We start from the raw sequence: 22,527 nt of genomic DNA on the forward strand, positions 1-22,527 counted from the left end.
CTACATTGGGAAAGTTGCTGTAAGCTACTTGTTTCATAGTTAATGTGCTATCTATTTTCTGTTACACCTATGCATGATCACTAATATTGTTGCTACCTTGTTTGCTGTCTTGGTAGGCAAATTTTGAGATGAACACGAACTCGGAGACCATCAAGACCACGTGCAATGATATTCTACAGAAAAATTCAAAGAACAGACGCCATCAGATCAAGAAGAAGTATTTTGATACCGTAGCCGCAAACAAAGTCAGCATTAAGTCTCCGGTGCCAGATCTGACGGATGGTGAATGGCATGCTCTGGTGGAGATGTGGTCTACCCCAGGACACAAGGTTTGTCTCTGCTTTGTTTGATGCTTTATGTTCTGCACATGATATGCAGGTGCTAGATCATGCTGACAATATGCTTTTTTGTAGGAAACCTGTGTGTCGAACAAGATGAATCAAGAAAAAGTCGTGTACAATCAGAGAACTGGTTCCAGGCACTACACAGCACACATTTTTGCCACTGTGAGAACTTTTCTCTAGAGACCTTACCGTTTGATCCTCGTTGAATAACATTTCTAATTCTCGCTGAATAACATTTTGATTTTTGTTGAAAAACATTTCAGAAAGAAGAGCGTAAGGGTGAGGAGCTGTCTGCGGTTGACTTGTTTAAGGCCACCCACAACAGCAAGAAGCACGGGTTTTCGGAGCCAGTCAAGACTGCTATAGTAAGTCACTCCATGCTTTGTTCAAACTTTTGTATAGAAACCCCAGCCCTATTTGATTCACAGCCAGCTTTGAGGTTGTTTATGCTGTTTGATGCTTTGATGCTGTTTGATTCGGAGCCAGTCAAGAACACACACTATGTTCCATGCTTTGATGCTATTTGATAGTTCAACAAAGATATCAGAACTTGTTGTAGCTATTTGTTGCATTTTTATGATATGATGAATTTTGAACTGAATGTTAGTTTGATGATCGGCTCACTCGGGAAGCGATCTTATATAGAACCACCATTCTAGGCTTAGTGAAGCGATCATATTGTTCCAATTGCATGTCTCCAGGTCACTAGTCATCATCTTCCTGTATAGTTTTTGTGTGCTGGTTTGGTTACTTCAAATAATCCATTTGAGTGCTGGTTTGGTTTCTCTTGCTAGGTTTGGTTTGCAAAATGTGAAATAGATCTCCCACTAATGCCTATCATTTTCCTCCATATGCTAGCTTGAGATGGAAAAAATGAAGGACGCGCCGGTACCAGAAGGTGAAGAGCCAAAGTCTGCTGTTGAAATTGTCGAAGAAGTGCTCAAGACCGAAGTCAAGAAAAGCACATTCCTCGGGAATGTTGGGCTCCAATCATCTAGGAACAACTCCGGCAAAGCAACTGCTGAAGTGGCTACTCATGTTCGTGACCTTGAGCAGAAGCTGGAGAGGTCCGAACTTCAAGCTGAAGTGATGCAAGAAGAATTGGCGGCAATCAAGATGAAGGCGGAAGAATCTGAAGCTGCATGCGACAAGGACCTTGAGCTGATGCGCAAGAAGTCTCAGGAGCAGGAAGAGAAGTTAGCCCACTTGATGGCTCTCTTTGGAGCTAAGGTAGTTTGATGGCTATGCAGTTTTTCTTTGAACCTCTTATGCAGTTTGTCGTAGTTTAGATCTCTTTGATGGCTGTGAACCTGGGAGCATTTTATTGCATTTTGTTGCATTTTGTCTTTGGAGCTGTGAACCTAGGAGTAGTTTGATGGGTGTGAACCTGGGAGTAGTTTGATGGTTGTGAACCTGTGAACAGTTTGGAGCTGTGAAGTTATGTGATCTTGTGAACCTGTGTTTATTTGCTGTGAAGTTGTGTGGATCACTTGTGCACCTGGGCCTTGCTGTTTATAGTTATCCAAAATAAGAACCTGGGCTCTAAAAAGGCCGAGGCCCAAACAAGAATTAGACCAAAAAGGCTTGGGCCTAAAAAAGGAAATGACTGTAAGAAAAAAAATTGTAAAAGGCTGCATAACAGAAAATAAAAAGGCCAAGGCCCAAATTCAAACTAGACTAAAAAGGCTGTGGCCCAAAACAATAGTGGACTATAAAAAAAATTCATCAAAAAAGGCTCCATTCCCAGAAAATAAAAGGCCAAATTATTGGGCCAGGCCCATGCAGATAAGCAAAATAAAGAGAAAAAAACATTAAATGGGCTGAATTATTGGGGTTGGCCCATGTAGACGGCTGAAATGGACCGGGCTGATTCTATTTTATGACCTTTTCATTTGGTCGCAATTCTGCCACGTCAGCTTGCCATGGTGGCTCTGACATGGTGTCGTCGGATTGCTAGTGACCAAAATAATTGGTCGTTAAATCTACAACCTTTTTTTGGTCATAAATGTCTACGACTATTCTAGAAGAAAGGTCGCTAATGTCAGTTTACGACGGCCGGCTTTTGACCTTCTGTTTTTTGTCACAAAAAGGTCACAAATGGAAAACAATGACCATTCAGTGACCAATAGTGGTGGTCACAAGTTGACATATTTCTTGCAGTGTGTAGCCACCAAAAACCAATCGGGACCCTGTTCCGGCACCCTGCCGGAGGGGTGATCCATCACCGGTGTCCATCTTCATCATCCCGGCATTCTGCATGACGAGGAGGGAGTAGTTCACCCTCGGGGCTGAGGGTATGTACTAGTAGCTATGTGTTTGATCTCTCTCTCTCTCTCTCGTGTTCTTGAGATGGTACGATCTTGATGTACCCCGAGCTTTGCTATTATAGTTGGATCTTATGATGTTTCTCCCCTCTACTCTCTTGTAATGGATTGAGTTTTCTTTTTGAAGTTATCTTATCGGATTGAGTCTTGAAGGATTTGAGAACACTTGATGTATGTATTGCATGTGCTTATCTGTGGTGACAATGGGATATTCACGTGATCCACTTGATGTATGTTTTGGTGATCAACTTGCGGGTTCCGCTCGTGAACTTATGCATAGGGGTTGGCACACGTTTTTGTCTTGACTCTCCAGTAGAAACTTTGGGCCACTCTTTGAAGTTCTATGTGTTGGTTGAATAGATGAATCTGAGATTGTTTGATGCATATCGTATAATCATACCCACGGATACTTGAGGTGACATTGGAGTATCTAGGTGACATTAGGGTTTTGGTTGATTTGCGTCTTAAGGTGTTATTCTAGTACGAACTCTATGATAGATCGATCTGAAAGAATAACTTTGAGGTGGTTTCGTACCCTACAATAATCTCTTCGTTTGTTCTCCGCTATTAGTGACTTTGGAGTGACTCTTTGTTGCATGTTGAGGGATAGTTATATGATCCGATTATGTTATTATTGTTGAGAGAACTTGCACTAGTGAATGTATGAACCCAAGGCCTTGTTTCCTAGCATTGCAATACCGTTTACGCTCACTTTTATCATTAGTTACCTTGCTATTTTTATATTTTAAGATTACAAAAACCTATATCTACCATCCATATTGCACTTGTATCACCATCTCTTCGCCGAACTAGTGCACCTATACAATTTACCATTGTATTGGGTGTGTTGGGGACACAAGAGACTCTTTGTTATTTGGTTGCAGGGTTCCTTGAGAGAGACTATCTTCAGCCTACGCCTCCCACGGATTGATAAACCTTAGGTCATCCTATCGGATCACGGGTTCTGGCAAAACCCTCAAGGTTCGAACACTGGGGTGCGCGCGAAGATCTCCTCCCTACGATCCACGCCCTAGCTCTCTAAGATGTCGCGGACGAACTCGACGAACTTGCAACACAGAAAGACACAAGATTTATACTGGTTCGGGCCACCGTTGTGGTGTAACACCCTACTCCAGTGTGGGTGTGGTGGATTGCCTCTTGTGCTGATGATGAACAGTACAAGGGGAAGAACAGCCTCCTGATGTTGCGGTGTTCTTGTGCTTGACGAACTTGTGTGGGTGAGATGCCTCTGAATGAGCTATCCCCTACGGTGGTGGCTAGTTCTACTTATATAGGCCCTGGTCCTCTCCCCAAATATTGAGCGGGAAGGGAGCCAACAACGGCCGATTTGAAAGGGGACAGCTAGTACAGCTTATCCTGACAAAAGCAGTCTTCGCCTGCAAAAGGCTCTGGTGGTGATGCCGTCTTGGGCTCCATGGTGACTCCGTCTTGCCGTCCTTCTGGTCATGGTCTCGTTGCACCGATATGGAAACCTTTGCTTAATGCCTCGGTACTCCGCGCCTGCGCTTGCCCCCTTAGTGCCAACGAGGAAACAAGGACGCTGCGCGCGCTGGCGCCCGCCTGGTCTCGTTCGTCATGGCTCACGTCACGAGGACCTCACGAGGTTTACCTTGCCTTGATCTCTCCGCCCCTCGTGAGCCTACCTGGCGAGGCCGCACCTGAGGAGGTCTTGCGTCGTCCGCCTCGCGAGGCTTGGCCCCTAGCGAGGGTCTTGAATGCCTTGTCGATGAAGATGGGCCATACGGGCCTGCAAGCTCAGCCATGCCGTGGGCCGCAGGCAGGCAAGTCTGGGGACCCCCGTTCCCAGAATGCCGACAGTAGCCCCCGGGCCCAAGGCATGCACGGGCTTGGCTTCGAGGCGAAGCCAAAGGTCAAGCGCGGAGCACCACGGGCCCTAAAAGCCTGCGGCCTCGGTTGACACGTGGTGGTTGATTGGACATGGGCGTCTCCGCTTCCCCACGCTGCGTCGGCAACTGCCCGACTTGACAAGTCCCTGCGACATGCAAGGAAAACCATCATTGCCTGTGATCGTGGGGGGTGCTGGTTGGCCTTCTTCTGCTATAAATGAGGGAGGGGGGCGGAGCATCCGTCCCTCACTTCTTCCCATTCCGTCTGCTTCTTCCTCCTCTGCTCCACCACCGACTCCAATGGCGTCGTCGAAGAGGTTCTCCGCCGCGGAGAAAGGAAGGGCCCCCCGCAAGAGGCCCGGCTCCCCGGCGCCCAAGCGGGGACGCAGTCGTCCCCTTTAGCACACCACGACTCTCGCCGTGGCCCCCCGTTCCCGGGGTGGCGCCGCTGCGCATGGCGGGGGTCACTTCGGTCGCGGCAGCCCCGTCGATGATGTGAGACGTGTCGTGGTTGTGTGGCCTCCCCGGCCATGCTTCCACTCGGCAGAGGTGCTGCCTGAGTTCGTTGTCTGGTCGGAGGGTCCGGCCGGCAACTGGCTTCAGCTTCCACGCTTCGTCGTTGATGAGCTGCCGACCTCTGGTCCAGGTGGGCTCTGGCTGCAGGCGGACGGCTGCTGTAGCAGGGCCTCCTGGGTCGCGGTTGAGTTCTCCGCCGCGGGCAACATAGCTCTGGCCCGCGGTTGGCAGACGTTCGCTCGCGGGCGCGGCCTGGGCAGGTTGTGCACCCTCCATTTCAAGTACGACGGTGATGCGACCCTCTACGTGAGGGTGTTTGGGGAAGATGGTCGCTGTCGGTGTGAAAACCGGCGGATCTCGGGTAGGGGGTCCCGAACTATGTGTCTAAGGCTAATGGTATCGGGAGGCGGAGGACACAATGTTTACCCAGGTTCGGGCCCTCTCGATGGAGGTAATACCCTACTTCCTGCTTGATTGATCTTGATGATATGAGTATTACAAGAGTTGATCTACCACGAGATCGTAGAGGCTAAACCCTAGAAGCTAGCCTATGATTATGATTGTTGTCGTCCTACGGACTAAACCCTTCGGTTTATATAGACACCGGAGGGGGCTAGGGTTACACAGAGTCGGTGACAAGGGAGGAGATCTACATATTCGAATTGCCAAGCTTGCCTTCCACGCAAGGGAGAGTCCCACCCGGACACGGGATGAAGTCTTCAATGTTGTATCTTCATAGTCCAACAGTCCGGCCAAAGTATATAGTCCGGCTGTCCGAGGACCCCCTAATCCATGACTCCCTCAGTAGCCCCTGAACCAGGCTTCAATGACGATGAGTCCGGCGCGTAGATTGTCTTCGGAATTGCAAGGCGGGTTCCTTCTCTGAATACTCCATAGAAGATTTTGAACACAAGGATCGTGTCCGGCTCTGCAAAACAAATTCCACATACCACCGTAGAGAGTGCAATATTCCACAAATCCAATCTGCTGACAACTTTTAATAACGTGACATCACGCCACGACCCGGTCTTTATTCGAACCGTTTTCCTCAACCAGCTGCTGCACATGTTGCGAGGCGGTTTCCTTGGCACGTCTTGTCGAAGCAGAGATCGTGTCCCCTTATCACGGGATTCTCATCAATACGGGTATGGGTAACCCAACCGTGCCATCAATCGCGGCGCTTGGGGAATAAGCGATTTTACGGGGCAAGTGGGGAGGCGCACAGTTTCTACCGCCTTTATAAAGGGACAAGGATTCCTCTTTTTCACCCACGCCTTCTTCTTCCCCTGCCCATCCATTCTCGCGCACTCGAGCTCCAGCGCCCAAGTTCTCATCTTCTCCGCAAAGCCATTCCAAACATGTCCGGAGCGGGAGGCAAGTGGATGGTCTCCTCCATTACGGAGGAGGACATTACGAAGCTCCGGGAAGCCGGATACCTGGCCGCAGACATCATGCACCAGCTCCCAGACACGGGGCAGATCGTCCCTACTCCAGAACCCCATGAGAGGGTTGTATTCCTCACCCACTTCGTCCGCGGACTGGGATTTCCCCTCCACCCATTTGTCCGCGGGCTCATGTTCTACTACGGGCTGGACTTCCATGATCTGGCCCCAAATATCTCGGCGCTTATCGTCGTGTGCGAGGCCTTCCTCCGCATCAAGCCCGACTTCGGTCTGTGGCTGAAGACCTTCAACATGAAATCGAAGGTGGTGGTCGGCCAGCAAGCGGAGTGCGGAGGCGCCATGGTGGGCAAAATGCCCAACGTCACCTGGCTCGAAGGCTCCTATGTGGAGACCGTGAAGGGGTGGCAATCGGGGTGGTTCTACATCACCGAGCCGCGCGACACCAACTGGGTGGCGGCCCCCGAATTTCGATCCGGCATCCCCATGCGGCTCACCTCCTGGAAAGAGAAGGGCCTATCCTGGGGTTCATCGGTGGAGCTGACCGGACTCCAGAGCTGTGTCAAAAATATGATAAGCAAGAAAATCAAGCTTGTCAACGTGGTCCAGGTCATGCTCTTCCGCCGGATCCTTCCGTGTCAAAGACGGGCATTCGATATGTGGGAGTTCGACCCGGCCAAGCACCAGACGCTGCGAGAGCATTTTGACACGATGCACAAAGACGTCTGGAAGGTGCTGTTCAAGGCCGCCGAGGTACCTCCTCCCCTTACCGAGGATCGCGGACTCAGCGCAAAGCGCCCTGCCAATCTGGTAAGCTCTTTATATCTCACAAGATGTTCCTTTCCCCAGTATAATCGTGTGAGGGATGTGAGCCTCCACGCCATTTTAACAGGACTGGGTAGCGACAGCGGAGCGGATCGATTGTCCGGCCCCACTTCCCGAAGATCCAACAAAGGCTCTCTTAACGGAGATGCTGGTTCCGGCGCCCTATGAGGCACCGGAGAAGAAGGCCAAGAAGAAGGCCGCGGGGACCAGGAAAGGTCTCCGGCGCAAGGTTGTATCGGACTCATCATCCGAAAACACCGAGGCGCACTCCTCCCACGAAAACGAGGAGGAGGAAGAGGAAAGTTCTCCCCCCCAACCGGGGGGGACAAGAAAAGGAAGGCCACCCCATCTGGGGAGGTCGAAGGGTCCAAGAAGGGAAGGACGCTCCTTCCGGACCACCCCACAACAGCCGCTTTCAGCGACGAGGAGTGGTTGCCCAGGGACAAGCCCCTGGCCAAGTCGTAAGTATTCGGATAGTATAATAGTTCTGGTATGTTTTGTTTTATTGCTTCTTATCATGTCAAACATGATCGTGCAGTCCGTCCAAAGTCCACATCGACGTATCCTTTAAGGATGGGTCTTTGGGCCAGTCGGCGATGAACAGTGATTCACTCCCGACAGCCACCTCCCCCCGGCCCACGGACGACATCGAGGTGTTGTCTCAGAGGATACCGGACCTAGGGGAGATAATTCTGGAGGCGCCCCAAGGCGACATCCCAGACGCCGGGCGCATGGGGGGTAAGACTCCCATGGGTTCTAATGATGGGGGCCGCAGCAAGTTTGGCCCCCAGCCGGATACTGCGCCAGAACCTCCAGTGGTTCCAGATTCTGACAGGCAACCCCTCGCTAAGGGGGGCGGGCTGTCTATGCCGATGGCCTTTGTCCATCCAGAGGCATCGGACAATTTGCTGGAAGAGCTTTGCGGCGCTTCCATTGACGAAGAGCACCGCACCATCATGAGTGCGGTGGTCGAGAAGGTTCGGTTTGCCAAAAGCAAATTGACCGAAGCCTGTGCCAGCCTCCTAACAGGCTTTGAGGTAAGCAATCAAATTATGTGAAAATATCACAGCATAGATAGCAGCCTCTGATGCTCTGTTTGGTGTTCGGAAAGAAAGGCTGAAGAGAGGATCAAATAACAATCACATGAGTCTAATCAGAATATGTCTATGTGAATAAGCAGGCTTCACTGCTGGCCGCTGCCGCTCGTACTGCGGAGGTCTCCGGACGGAAGCGGGACCTTGAGCGGTCCGAGGAAGAGCTCGGCCTTACCAAGAGGCAGCTCGAAGAGAACAGAGGTAAGTGATACCCCGTCTGTATATTGATAAAGAAAAAGTGGTTTTTAGATCATAGGATCATCATGAATTTTGCTAGGGGCCACGACCGAAGTGGCGGCCCTGAAGAAGGCGTTGTCCGAGGCCGAAGACAGAGCGGCCAAGGAGCGCATCTAGCAAGAGGCCCGAGTTGGCGAGGTTCAGCAAGAGCTCTAGGATTTCGTCAAGAAATACGAGTCCTTGGAGCGTGACTCTAAGACGCAGGGGTCCGAGCTTGCGAAGGCCCTCGAGAACGCACAAAATGCCAAGGCCGAAGCCCAAAAGGCCCTTCAAGAGATTCAGGCGGTCAAGAAGATAGCGGCGGGTAAGGAATTCATTATGCAAAGCAAGCATGTGAAGGAGACTTTCCATTTACTTACCCGAATTCCGAGCTCTCTGGGAGCGTTCGCAGATCTACCGCGCAGCGTATCGGATGCCGCGGAGTTCTACCGGGCCGAGGAAGGGAGCTCGACGGAAAAGTTGTTCTGGTCTCAATATGCTGGGACCGAACATCCGATGCCCTTGAGCGACCAGCTGAAGCAACTGGTCGAGCTTCACAAGGCGGCCGAACTGGCCATGAAGGGTCTCATAGTCCGGATGTGGCCTGGCGAGCCCCTGCCCGGCAGCTACTTCGGCCTGGTAAAGCGGCTTGTGAATGCCTGCCCACGGCTTGAAGTCATAAAGCGTCCCGTCTGCATTGAAGGTGCGCGCAGGGCCTTTGCCCGTGCGAAAGTGCACTGGGCGAAGATGGATGCCGAAAAGCTGGTGAAGGAGGGGCCACCGGAGGGCAAGGAGCATCGCCACCCCGAAAAGTATTATGACAGTGTCCTGAAGGGTGCCCGCCTTGTGGCGGAGGAATGTGCTAAGGATGTAATATTTGAATGAATGTACTCATGTGATCCTGTAATATGAAAACGAGTTCATGTGCGCTATATAACGCTTGTCGATTTAAAATATTACCTTCTGTGCGGCCGTTTATAAAATCTGAGAGTTGGCCAGTCGTCGGCTTCTGCCCCCATGTAACTAGTACTGAGGTGTTCGGGATAAATCTTAAACACTCTTTATCCAAAAAATTGGTCCTTTAAGGAGGTGTTTAGCGCAGCGAACAAGGCAATCGGACTATACAGCTTTATCACTCTCACTTAGCCATAGAAGTCTACAATTTTAAATTTTGGCGAAGCCCCTAGTATTCGGAAGGCCGAACTTGGGGCACTATATACGCCTAAATCGGACAAGGCCGATTCCTCGCCCGAAGCGGAAAAAATCTTTAAGGATTTGAGACCTCTCGAACAGCGACCAGCTCTCGCCGCATCATGACAGTCAGTTTTCGGCTTTCTCTACTGAGGTGCTCGTCCGGAAGAACCGGGACACAATCGCAGTAGTTCTCCCAGTGCTACCTTAGCCGATATAGCGGAACGTAAGGTACCAAAACATGGGAGCCGGGCAAACCCAACTATTGACCCAAGACATGATTCGGAGCTGATGCATATAATGCTATAAGTTTGGGGTGCTGCACTGTCGAAAGTGTTCGGACTTTTCTTGCCGTGTTATGGGGTACACTGAAGCCCCTGGCGCACTGGACGTACCAGAATGTACGGGTGCAATTTGTCGTAAATAAGCAGACAGGGAAAAAAGATGAAGAAATGCAATAATAAGCTAACGCTGTACATTGTTATTTAAATGATACGTCAAAGCGTATGTATACAAGTAGTGCAATAAGCAAAAATAGGACTATTTGACATGTCCTATCCAAGGGCAATTTGCGTGTGGGTATGTAAAACAGGTATAGCGATCGTTATCAGAGACCACCTGGGGATTCCCTTGTACGTCAAAGCTTCTTGCTTCCTTGGTGTTTCCTTCCCGTGATGGGTCCGATAATCAAGCTATCGGAAAGGGCTTCCAGAGAATAGGGTCCTGAAAGGAAGAAAATGGTAAAGATATACGGGTCCTGAGGCGGTTGAAGACGCATTGTGGGCTGTGCCATAGCCGTGCCTCCGCCTATGCCCATGGTATCTTGAGTGCGTAATTATGTACGCGCGGCACAAATTTCGCCGCTTGACTGGGACTAGGACGGAGGCCGAATTGCTAGGCGAGCTCTGGACGGGCCGGGAGATCCTGTTGCAGGATACTCCGGACTCGCTTGAAGGTGTCCGGGGGCTTTATCGCTGAATTGGCAGTTTGCCTCAGAAGGCTGCTTTGTACTTCTGCTGCGAGGGCCGCAGTGTGCTCCTCCATACGGAGCGAGCGCTCTGTGTTTCCATTAACTGTTATAACCCCGCGAGGTCCTAGCATTTTGAGCTTGAGGTATGCATAATGCAGTACTGCATTGAATCTGGCGAATGCGGTTAGTCCGAGCAGTGCGTGATAGCCACTGCGGAAGGGGACGATATCGAAGATTAACTCCTCGCTTCGGAAGTTGTCCGGAGATCCGAAGACCACATCCAGTGTGATTGAGCCCGTGCAACAGGCCTCTATACCTGGTATGACACCATTAAAGGTGGTTTTTGTGGGTTTGATCCTCGAGGGGTCGATACCCATTTTGCGCACTGTATCCTGATAGAGCAGGTTCAGGCTGTTGCCACCGTCCATAAGGACTTGAGTGAGGTGAAATCCTTCAATGATGGGGTCAAGGACCAATGCGGCAGAACCGCCATGACGGATAGTGGTAGGGTGGTCCGTGCGGTTGAACTTTGGGGCGACTGGCTCCATCGCATAGACATCCCTTAGTGCACGCTTCCGTTCCCGCTTGGGAATATGGGTTGCGTATATCATGTTCACCGTTTTCACTTGGGGAGGAAATTTCTTCTGTCCTCCTGTGTTCGGCGGCCGGGGCTCCTCCTCGTCATCGCTATGCAGCCCCTTTTCCTTGTTTTCGACATTCAACTTGCCGGCTAGTTTGAACACCCAGCATTCTCTGTTGGTGTGGTTGGCTGGTTTATCGGGGGTGCCGTGAATTTGACACGAGCGATCGAGTATGCGGTCCAAACTGGACGGGCCCGGATTGCTTCTTTTGAACGGCTTTTTCCGCTGACCGGACTTAGAGCCACTGAATCCGGCATTGACTGCCGTGTCTTCGGTGTTGTCGCCGTTGTTGCGACGCTTGTGTGTGTTGCGACGTGGCTTGTCGTTGCTATCTCTGGCATCTGAATTGCTAGGATTTCTTGTTGTGTTGTTGCTGCGAGCCAGCCAGCTGTCCTCGCCCGCACAAAAGCGGGTCATGAGTGTCGTGAGGGCTGCCATGGACTTCGGCTTCTCTTGGCCGAGGTGTCGGGCGAGCCACTCGTCGCGGATGTTATGCTTAAATGCTGCTAAGGCCTTGGCATCCGGACAGTCGACAATTTGGTTCTCTTTAGTTAGGAACTGAGTCCAGAATTTCCTGGCTGTCTCCCCGGGCTGTTGGGTTATGTGACTCAAGTCATCAGCATCCGATGGTCACACATAAGTGCCCTGGAAGTTGTCAAGGAATGCGTCTTCTAAGTTCTCCCAACTGCCAATGGAGTTTGCCGGCAGGCTATTCAGCCAATGCCGAGCCGGCCCTTTGAATTTTAGTGGGAGGTACTTGATGGCATGTAGATCATCACCGCGGGCCATGTGGATGAGGAGGAGGAAATCTTCAATCCGTGCCGCGGGGTCTGTTGTACCATCATATGATTCAATGTTCACGGGTTTAAACCCTTCTGGGAATTCGTGATCCATTACTTCGTCAGTGAAGCATAGGGGGTGTGTGGCGCCTCTGTGCCGGGCTATATCGCGACGCAGTTCATACGAGTCTTGTTTGCTGTACTCGGCCCGGCCGGATTTTCTTTTAGTATATCCGGCGTGACGGTCGTCGTCACGTGTTGGGGCGCCCCCATGATCTGTAGATCGACCTTGTATGTCCTGCCTTGTTTTCCAATACGTCTCGCAGGTCCTGCGTGTAGCCCCGGGCCTTGGTGTTTTTGTTTGACTGGCGACGGGGTGCGGGCTGGTCTTTGGGCTGATACACCGCTTTGTCTCGGCCACGAGGTGGCCGGTCAGCCACATCATACGCTGGTAGTGTAGGCTTTAATGCTTCCTCCTCGAGTTGGGGTAGCAACCTGCGCTTTGGGTAACTTTTGGTTGGGCGCTCGAGTTCGTATTCCTCGGCTGCCAGGACTTCCGTCCATCTATCCGCTAGCAGATCTTGATCAGCTTGAAGTTGCTGCTGCTTTTTCTTCAGGCTTTTTGCTGTGCCTATAAGTCGGCGCTTGAAGCGCTCCTGCTCGACGGGATCCTCAGGCACGATGAATTCTTCGTCGCCGAGGCTCACCTCGTCTTCGGAGACGGACATGTAATTGTCATCCTCTGATTCTCCGTCTGTCGCCTGTTCCTTAGGGCTAGCTTGCCCATCCTCCCGCTCGAAGCCTGGCTGGGCGGGATTGTCTTCGTCTTCGGCACTATCCGCAGCGTTATTGCCTCTTGTGCCGGTATCGCTGCTTTTGCTATGGCGGGGCTTAGAGTAGCGCCGATGACGCCGGTGCTTAGATTGCTTCTCAGGGGGATTACCCTCCGTTGCCTTATTGCCATCGCTTTCTTTGGAGGTGTCCACCATATATATCATATGATGAGGTGGTCGTCCAGTGCCCTATGGGCGGTGGTTCCTGTTCTTCTCCTACATCGTCGTCCATACCGTCGATGTCTTCGAAGCTGAAATCAAGCATGCCAGTTAAGTTGTCGATGTGGCTATTAATTGGGTGGTGGGTGGGGGACGAATTTCTTCGTCGTCCGCTTCCCACTCAAGCCGGACATAGTTCGGCCAAGGGTCTCCTGACAAGGAGGGAGACCTCAATGAATTTAGCACGTCGCCCAAGGGCGAGTGCTGAAAGATATCCGCGGAGGTAAAATCCATGATCGGTGCCCAATCAGATTCGATAGGCACGGACGCAAGCGGTTCGGAGCCTGTGGCCGGGGATGAATCCAAGGGTCCGATGACACAGGTCTCATAGGAGGTGAAATCAGTATTCGGCTCTATCGCCGCTGAGTGTGCGGCCTCCGTGGCGGGGTCCATCCACCCGTCCTCGAATGGCACGATCTGCTCCAGATTGAGGGCCGGAGTAGCCACAGGTGTGGTCTCCCGAACACCGTCCGACGGCAGAGCTAAGTCATGCTCGTCGTGACTGTGCGGCGCACCTAACATGGGCTCGAATCCGTCAAAGATCAAGTCTACGCGGATATCGGTAGTATAGTTCAAGCTTCCAAACCTGACCTGATGGCCAGGGGCATAGCTATCGATCTTCTCCAGATGGCCAAGCGAGTTGGCCCGCAGTACGAAGCCACCGAATACGAAGATCTGTCCGGGGAGAAAAACCTCACCCTGGATCGCATCGTTGCCGATGATCGAAGGATCCATCAAGCCTTTATCATGACGGCACAGTGGAACTCTCAATGAAAGCACCAATGTCGGTGTCAAAACCGACACCGACGGATCTCGGGTAGGGGGTCCCGATCTATGCGTCTAAGGCTAATGGTAACAGGAGGCGGGGGACACAATGTTTACCCAGGTTCGGGCCCTCTCGATGGAGGTAATACCCTACTTCCTGCTTGATTGATCTTGATGATATGAGTATTACAAGAGTTGATCTACCACGAGATCGTAGAGGCTAAACCCTAGAAGCTAGCCTATGATTATGATTGTTATCGTCCTACGGACTAAACCCTCCGGTTTATATAGACACCGGAGGGGGCTAGGGTTACACAGAGTCGGTTACAAGGGAGGAGATCTACATATCCAAATTTCCAAGCTTGCCTTCAACGCAAGGGAGAGTCCCACCCGGACACGGGACAAAGTCCTCAGTCTTGTATCTTCATAGTCCAACAGTCCGGCCAAAGTATATGGTCCGGCTGTCCGAGGACCCCCTAATCCCGGACTCCCTTAGTCGCCGCGCCGGGTGCTGCCCCGAGACGAACAACGGCAAGGAGGTGCTCGGTCCCGGTGATGGCCGCGACGAGGGCGAGACCGCTAGCTGCGCCTCGTCCAGCTACGGCGGCTCTTCTCTTGGCGAAAGCTCCAGCAGCGGCGGCTACGACCAGCCGTCGCACCCGCTTCGAAGGTGGTAGTGGGTCGTCTCGTCATCGCGCCTCTGTGAAGCGCGAGGAGGGATACGGCTAAGCTCGGGATGCCGCCAGAGGCCTGCCCCCGTGAATCGTTGCAACTCCGCTTTTGTCTTGTTCCTCTTTTCTTTCCTGCATCAAAATGAAACCAGTATGGGCCCGAAGGGGCGTGTATCGAACTGTGGTTCCTTAACCATTATGCTATGCTTGTTATTTCCGTGCTGTGTCGTTACTTTGTGTGGAGATAACTTAGCCTGGCTCGTTCGGGGCAGCCTCTTCTTCACGAGGCACTTGTCTCCTCGTGCCAGTCTTGGCTTAGTGGTTGCTCAGGAACTGCAAAAAATTCGTTAGGAAGCTCGCTAGGAGACTTATCGTTCACCCGAGCCTTGACCCAGCGCTTCATATCGCGGTACCCGAGGGGCACGGATTAGCAGAGATGTGGCGGCTTGTGGGCTCGAACGATGGTGCCTCGCGAGAAAGCGGACCGAAGGCAGAGAGAAGGACCAACACAGGAGGAAGAAACCCTCGCGAGGGCACCTGCCTATCCCCCTCGCGAGGTATGCGAGAGAGAGAACACAAGCGAACTAGAGTCGGGAAAGGCGGCAAAAGGCGATGGAACCAAACCAGCAAGGAACACCAGAAGCAAATTTCGATTAAGAGAAGGTGAGCTAACTACGGAAATCAAATGAAAAGCCGCATCTGGCACCTAGTCTAGTCTTCAAGTCTTCTCACTAGTGCGGAGCTAAGTGCTGCCACTAGGCGTGGGAGGGAGCCCCCGAGGCCCGAGGGCGGCACTCCTGAGACTCCGGGGCGTGTACAGCCCCACTCATTATTACGTGAGAGTGTCACCGGCGGCGACTCTTCACATGCACCGGGCCTTCTTCACAGGCACTGGGCCTTTCTTCAAGGCACTGAGCCTTGCTTCATGGGTAGAACTTCCGGAGGTGCTGGATGTTCCAGGCGTCCTGGATGGGTACCCAGTTCTGCGTCTCCAGGCGCGCGGTGCCAGGCCTGGAGACATGGACGACCCTGAACAGGCCCTCCCACATGGGTGACAGCTTGTGCAACCCTTCCCTAGAGAGGACCCACCTCAAGACGAGGTCGCCCGCCTCGAGCATCCTGGAGCGGATGTTGCGGCAGTGGTATCGCCGCAGCGCCTGCTGGTACCTTGCCGCCCTCAGTGTAGCTTCGCGGCGACGTTCCTCCCCCAGTATGAGGTCCATCCCCCGTGTGGCGTCCTGCTGTGTTTCATCAAACGCTAGGACCCGCGCGGAGCGATGCTTGACCTCGTGAGGGAGGACCGCTTCGGCTCCGTAGACAAGGAAGAATGGGGTCTCGCTCGTCGGCTTAGTGGCGGTGGTGCGGATGGACCACAGCACATACTGGAGCTCGTCGTGCCAGCCCCTGCCGCAGGCCTCGAGCTTCTTCTTGAAGGTCCTGGTCTTGAGGCCTCTTAGGACCTCCGCGTTGGCGCATTCAGCTTGGCCATTGCTCCTGGGGTGCGCCACCGAAGCGTAGCAGATGTGCGTTCCAAGGTTAGCACAGTATGTTTTGAAGAGGTTACTGGTGAACTGCGAGCTGTTGTTGGTGATGATGCGGTTGGGGACCCCGAAACGGCTCACGAGGCCCTTGATGAACTTGACCACGGAACCGGCTGGGATGGTGCAGATGGCTTCCACTTCCACCCACTTGGTGAACTTGCCGATGGCAACGTAGAGGTAGCGGTAGCCCCCTGGCGCTCGAGGGAATGGGCCCAAGATATCCAGCCCCTAGACCGCGAACGGCCATGTGAGCGGTATAGTCTGGAGGCCCTGAGCTGGCTGATGGATCTGCTTGGCGTGGAACTGGCAAGCTTCGCAGGACTTCACCAGCTCAGCTGCGTCGTTGAGCGCCATGGGCCAGTAGAATCCACTGCGGAATACCTTGCCGACGATAGTCCGTGACGATGAGTGGTGTCCGCAGTCCCCGCCGTGTATGTCAATCAGCAACTCCTTCCCCTGGTCCCTGGAAATGCAACGCAGCAAAACATCATTTGGTCGCTTCTTGTACAACTCACCGTCCTGAATGCAGTATGTCGTGGCATGCCGGCCACGCGCTCTACGTCCTCTTCCTTCTCCGGTAGCGCCCCTTGCATCAGATATTCCTTGAATTCCTTGGTCCAACATCCCTCTTGGGGCTCGAGCGCCAAGAGCAGGCGAGCTCCTGAGGTCGGGCCACAAGCTGGGGCTCCGTGGCAGGCGGTTGTGGGAGCTCCTCCCGAGGCCGTGCTGTGCTTGAAAGTGGTGGCGTCCCTGACGGCTTGAAGAGCCGCTCCTCGAAGACGCCAGGCTCTTGGGGCTGCTCCTTGGATGCCCTCCTGGCGATGTCGTCGGCTTCCTTGTTGGTGCCACGGGGCACATGCTGCACCTCCAGGCCTAGGAACTGCTTTTCCATCTTACGTACTTCTGCGAGGTATGCCTCCATGTGCTCATCCTTTGGCTCGTACACTTTGTTGGAGAAGTTGATGAGGAGCTGTGAGTCACCCCTAACGGTGAGGCACTTCACCCCTAGAGCTGCTGCGGCCTTCAGGCCAGCTATGAGGCCTTCGTATTCTGTAATGTTGTTGGAGACCTTCTCGCCCTGCTGAAAACAGATCTGCACAGTGTAGCAGAGCTTGTCCTGCGTGGACGAGATGAGTACTGCTCCAGCCCTCGCGCCCTGGTGCGCGAATGCACCATCAAAATACATGACCCATCCGTCAGGCGCCTCACTTCCTGGCGAGGTGGACCGGTCCTCGCCTACTTCCAGCGTCGGGGCATCCATCCATTCTGCCTTGAAATCAGCGAGTGCGGCTCCCTTGATGACCCTGGTGGTGCTAAACTCCAACTGGAATGCCTGCAGCTCGATGTTCCACTCGGCGACCCTTCCGGCAGAGTTGGGGCTCCTGAGCACCCTCTCCAACGGGTAGGCCGAGACGACTTTGATGGGGTGGCCCTGGAAGTAGTGCCGCAACTTGCACGAGGCCACCAGGAGCCCAAGCAGGAGCTTCTGAGGCATGGGATATCATGCCCTCGCGTCCCGCAACACCGTGCTGACGAAGTACACCGGGTACTCGACGAGGAAAGGCGTGTTGGTGAGGCTCGCGTCTTGCGAAAGTTGGGGTGCCTCCTGAGGTGGTGGGACCTCTGGCGCCTGATCGCTTGCGGGAATCTCTACGGCGTTGTCCTGCCGAGCATGGTCTTCTGTTGTTGCCACTTCGGCTCTTGCTGCGCCTTCCTGACCTTGCGTCATCTCGGCTGGCGGCGTAGCTTGGCGCGGCACGCTCTTGGCTTGGTGCTCATCCCGAACTGCCACTAGCGCAGCGCTGGCGGAGTATGGGGTGGCACAAGGTAAAGTACTAGAGGCTCGAGAGGCCGTGGCACCACCATCACCGGAGGGCTGGTCAGGTATCTCTTAAGGTCTTGGAAGGCTCGGCCAGCCTCCGGGGTCCACTCGAACGGGCCCTTCTTCTTCATCAGCTTGAAGAAGGGTCAGGCGCGTTCTCCTAGCTTGGAGATGAAGCGCCCCAACGCAGTCACCCGACCAGCCAGCTTCTGCATTTCCTTAAGGGTCTGCGGTGGGCTCATGTCCTCAATGGCCGTGATCTTCTCCGGGTTCGCCTCGATCCCTCTGTGGGACACGAGGAATCCCAGCAGCTTGCCGGAAGGGACACCGAACACACACTTTTCCGGGTTAAGCCGCAAGTTCATCTGGCGCAGGCTCTCGAAGGTCTCCTCCAGGTCTTGGATCAAGGTTCTCGCCTCTCGAGACTTCACCACAATGTTGTCGACGTAGGCCTCCGTGTTTCTCCTGAGCTGCCGCCCTAAGGCGATGTGCATCAGCCGCTGAAAGGTCGCACCCGCGTTCCGCAGTCCGAAGGGCATGCACGTGTAGCAGTACACCCCACACGGGGTCAGGAAGGTTTTCTTCTCTACATCTTCCACCGCCATCTTGATTTGGTGATACCCTGAGAACGCATCCAGGAAGCACAGCAGGTCGCACTCGGCGGTGGAGTCGACGATCTGGTCGATGCGTGGGAGAGGGAACGGATCTTGATGGTACGCCTTGTTGAGGTTGGTGAAGTCGACGCACATTCGCTCCTTCCCGCCTTTCTTCGGCACCACGACGGGGTTCGCCAACCGTTCGGGGTACCTAACCTCATGAATGGCACCTGCCGCCTCCAACTTGCGGGTCTCTTGGACGATGAAGGCCTACTTCTCCATGGACTGCCGCCTTGCCCGCTGCTTCACAGGGCGCACATTGGGGCAAACCCTTAAGTGGTGCTGAATCACCTCTCTCGGGACCCCCACCAGCTGATTGGGTTCCCATTCGAATATATCCTTGTTCACGCGCAAGAACTTCACCAATGCTTCCTCTTGGTGGGGTTGAGGCCAACACCTATGGTGAAGGTAGCTCCTGAGGACCCGTCCTCGTCGACCGGCACCTGCTTATATTCTGCCTTGTCTTGGGTGAACAGCTGCTTCTTCTTGGTTGGCGCGGCCTCCTTGGCCTTGGGGGCAACGGCGCCGACAGGCTGCGCTGCCGCAGCGGTCTTGAAGGCACGTTTGAGTGCCGTCACGGCCTCCTTGGTGTCTCCCTTGACGGTGAGGACACCTTTGCTTCCAGGCATCTTCATGAGGTTGTAGGCTGGATGAGTCGCCGCCATGAACTGGGCCAGAGCTGGGTACCCGAGGATGCCGTTGTACGGGAGGCCGATGCGGGTGATGTCGAAGTCGACCAGCTCGGTGCGGTAATTGTCGCGCACGCCGAAGGTGACGGGAAGGCGGATCTGCCCCAGGGAGCGGGCAGCGCTGCCACCAACTCCTGAGAAAGGCTTGCTGAGGCTGAGTCACTCGAGCGGCACGTGAAGAAGGCTGAAGGATTCCACGGAGAGAAAGTTGAGGCCAGGGTCTTGGTGATGGCCACGTTGCAGATGGTGGGCGTGCAGAGCATCGGAAGCATGCCCGAGCCGGCAGTGGTGATGGGGTGGTCTTCTGAGCTGAAGGTGAGGTCGACCTCAGGCGCGGCCCAGCTGGGCGGAGCCCCCGAGCGCTTGGAAGCGGCGGCAATCTGGCGGAGGAACGACTTGATGTGGCGATCTGAAGGCTGCGCCTGAGAGCCACTTAGCAGGGCCGCGACCGCGTGGTGCGCCGGTGCCGCGTAGCGCGCTGTGAAGAGGTCGCGCAGCTCCTCCCAAGACGCCACCGTGGATCCGGGAAGGTCGATCAGCCAGACGCGCGGCTCGTCGGCGAGGGCCATGGGAAGCCAGTTGGCCATGACCTTGTCATCACCCCCGGCCTCGAGGACGGCCTCCTCGTACGCCAGCAGGAAAGCCGACGGGTCCACCACGCCGTCGTAGCGCAGCGGCATCTCCGGATTGAACTTGGGTGGCCACCGCACCCGCCGCAGGGCGGGGGCCAGGGCTCGGAGCCCCCTGGCCCCGTCGTCAACGCCGGCCGTCGGAGTCGGTGGCAGGGCGCCTGCCATGTGGGCGGAGTGCAGATCGACGGAAGAGAAGCTACGGCGCACCCCTACCTAGCGTGCCAAATGTCGGGTCACGGGTTCTGGCAAAACCCTCGAGGTTTGAACACTGGGGTGCGCGCGAAGATCTCCTCCCTACCGATCCACGCCCTAGCTCTCTAAGATCTCGCGGACGATCTCGACGAACTCGCAACACAGAAAGACACAAGATTTATACTGGTTCGGGCCACCGTTTTGGTGTAACACCCTACTCCAGTGTGGTGGTGGTGGATTGCCTCTTGGGCTGATGATGAACAGTACAAGGGGAAGAACAACCTCCTGAGGTTGAGGTGTTCTTGTGCTTGACGAACTTGTGTGGGTGAGATGCCTTTGAATGAGTTATCCCCTACGGTGGTGGCTAGTTCTACTTATATAGGCCCTGGTCCTCTCCCCAAATGAGCGAGAAGGGAGCCAACAACGGCCGATTTGAAAGGGGACAGCCAGTACAGCTTATCCTGACAAAAGCGGTCTTCGCCTGCAAAAGGTTCTGGTGGTGACGCCGTCTTGGGCTCCATGGTGACCTCCGTCTTGCCGTCCTGCTGGTCATGGTCTCGTTGCACCGATATGGAAACATTTGCTTGATGCCTCGGTACTCCGCCCATGCGCTTGCCCCCTTAGTCCCAAAGAGGAAACAAGGACGTTGCGCGCGCTGGCGCCCGCCTGGTCTCATTCGTCATGGCTCACGTCACGAGGACCTCGCGAGGTTTCCCTTGCCTTGATCTCTCCGCCCTTCGTGAGCCTGCGTGGCGAGGCCACTCCTGAGGAGGTCTTGCGTCGTCCGCCTCGTGAGGCTTGGCCCCTCACGAGGGTCTTGAATGCCTTGTCGATGAAGATGGGCCGTACGGGCCTGCTAGCTCAGCCACGCCGTGGGCCGCAGGCAGGCATGTCTGGGGACCCCCGTTCCCAGAATGCCGACACATCCACTTGAGGGAAACTTGCTACTGTCCTACAAACCTCTGCACTTGGAGGCCCAACAACGTCTACAAGAAGAAGGTTGCCTAGTAGACATCAAGCAGTTTATGGCGCCGTTGCCTGGGAGGTTAGTGCTTGAAGGTATATCTTTAGATCTTGCAATCGAATCTTTTAGTTTCTTGTTTTATCACTAGTTTAGTCTATAAAAGAAAACTACAAAAAAATGGAATTGAGGGTGCCTCATATGCTTCACCTTTTTAATATCTTTCATGAGAATAAGGATTCCGATAATTGTGCTCAATTGCTAGAGGAAGAATGCATTAGAATGTTTGGCACTAAATCTTTGGATGATGAGCATGCAATGTTGTTAGTATGAAGTCTTTGAATATCCATAGTACTAATGATGATTGCACTAGTCATGATGAAAATGTCTCTTATAAGCATGTCAACTTTTGTGGAATACATAGAGCTTGCAAGTACAGACCAATTAGGGAAAATAGATTTTGCAAGAGGCATATGTATTTGGAAACTAAATGTTTGCAAGAAAGGCTAGATGTTTGTGCTGAAAATTTAAAATTTCTTCGCCATACTTGTGAACTTTGCAATGAACATGGTCATTTAAATCTCCAATGCAAATTGTTTCATGATCGTATCGTGTCCAAAAATTGTGATGACTTGATTTCCCTTGCACATCATAATGAACTTAGTTTGCATTTGGGTGATGAAGAAATGAAACGTATAACTAAGCATATTCCAGAATATAACCTTGAGAAATTCCTCGATATTGATCTAGAAGAAATTTTTATGTATTGTGCGGTGAATTGCATTGAAAATCCTTATATTGCCAATTACATAAAGAAAAGAAAACAAATAGAAGATGAAGAGAATACGAACGAAAGGGAAGAGACTTCCCAATATCCTCCTATTATTTCTTATGATGAATCAGGTAACGAGGAGGAGCCTTCTATTCAATCAATCTCATTAATAAGGAGCTCCAAAAAGAGGATTAAACCCACACATGATGTGAAGAAGAAAAAGAAAAGACGGAGAAGCAAAGGTAACAAGGTATGCCTCCCAAATGATGTTGCTCCTATTACTCATTGTGATGATGATAATTGCTATACTATTGGTGCTATCCATACTATTAATGATGAGAGTGATTATGCTTATGATATGAAAAGGACCAAGCTTGGGGATGCTATGTTTGATGAGAATGACATGTTTGAGAATATATTTTCTGCAATTAATGTTTGTCCCAAGCTTGGGGATGCTATCTTTAATGAAGATGATATTTTAGTCTCCCAAGTTTTGATGAGCAAATTTATTATGATGATAGCATGCCTCCTTCTTATGATGATTATATTGATGAAAGTGGGATTGGAAGAGTGTCAACTTTAGGAAGTAATGATCCCACTATTTTG

This window comes from Triticum aestivum, chromosome 3D (assembly GCF_018294505.1).
Source record: "Triticum aestivum cultivar Chinese Spring chromosome 3D, IWGSC CS RefSeq v2.1, whole genome shotgun sequence".
NCBI classification, from domain to species: Eukaryota; Viridiplantae; Streptophyta; class Magnoliopsida; order Poales; family Poaceae; genus Triticum; species Triticum aestivum.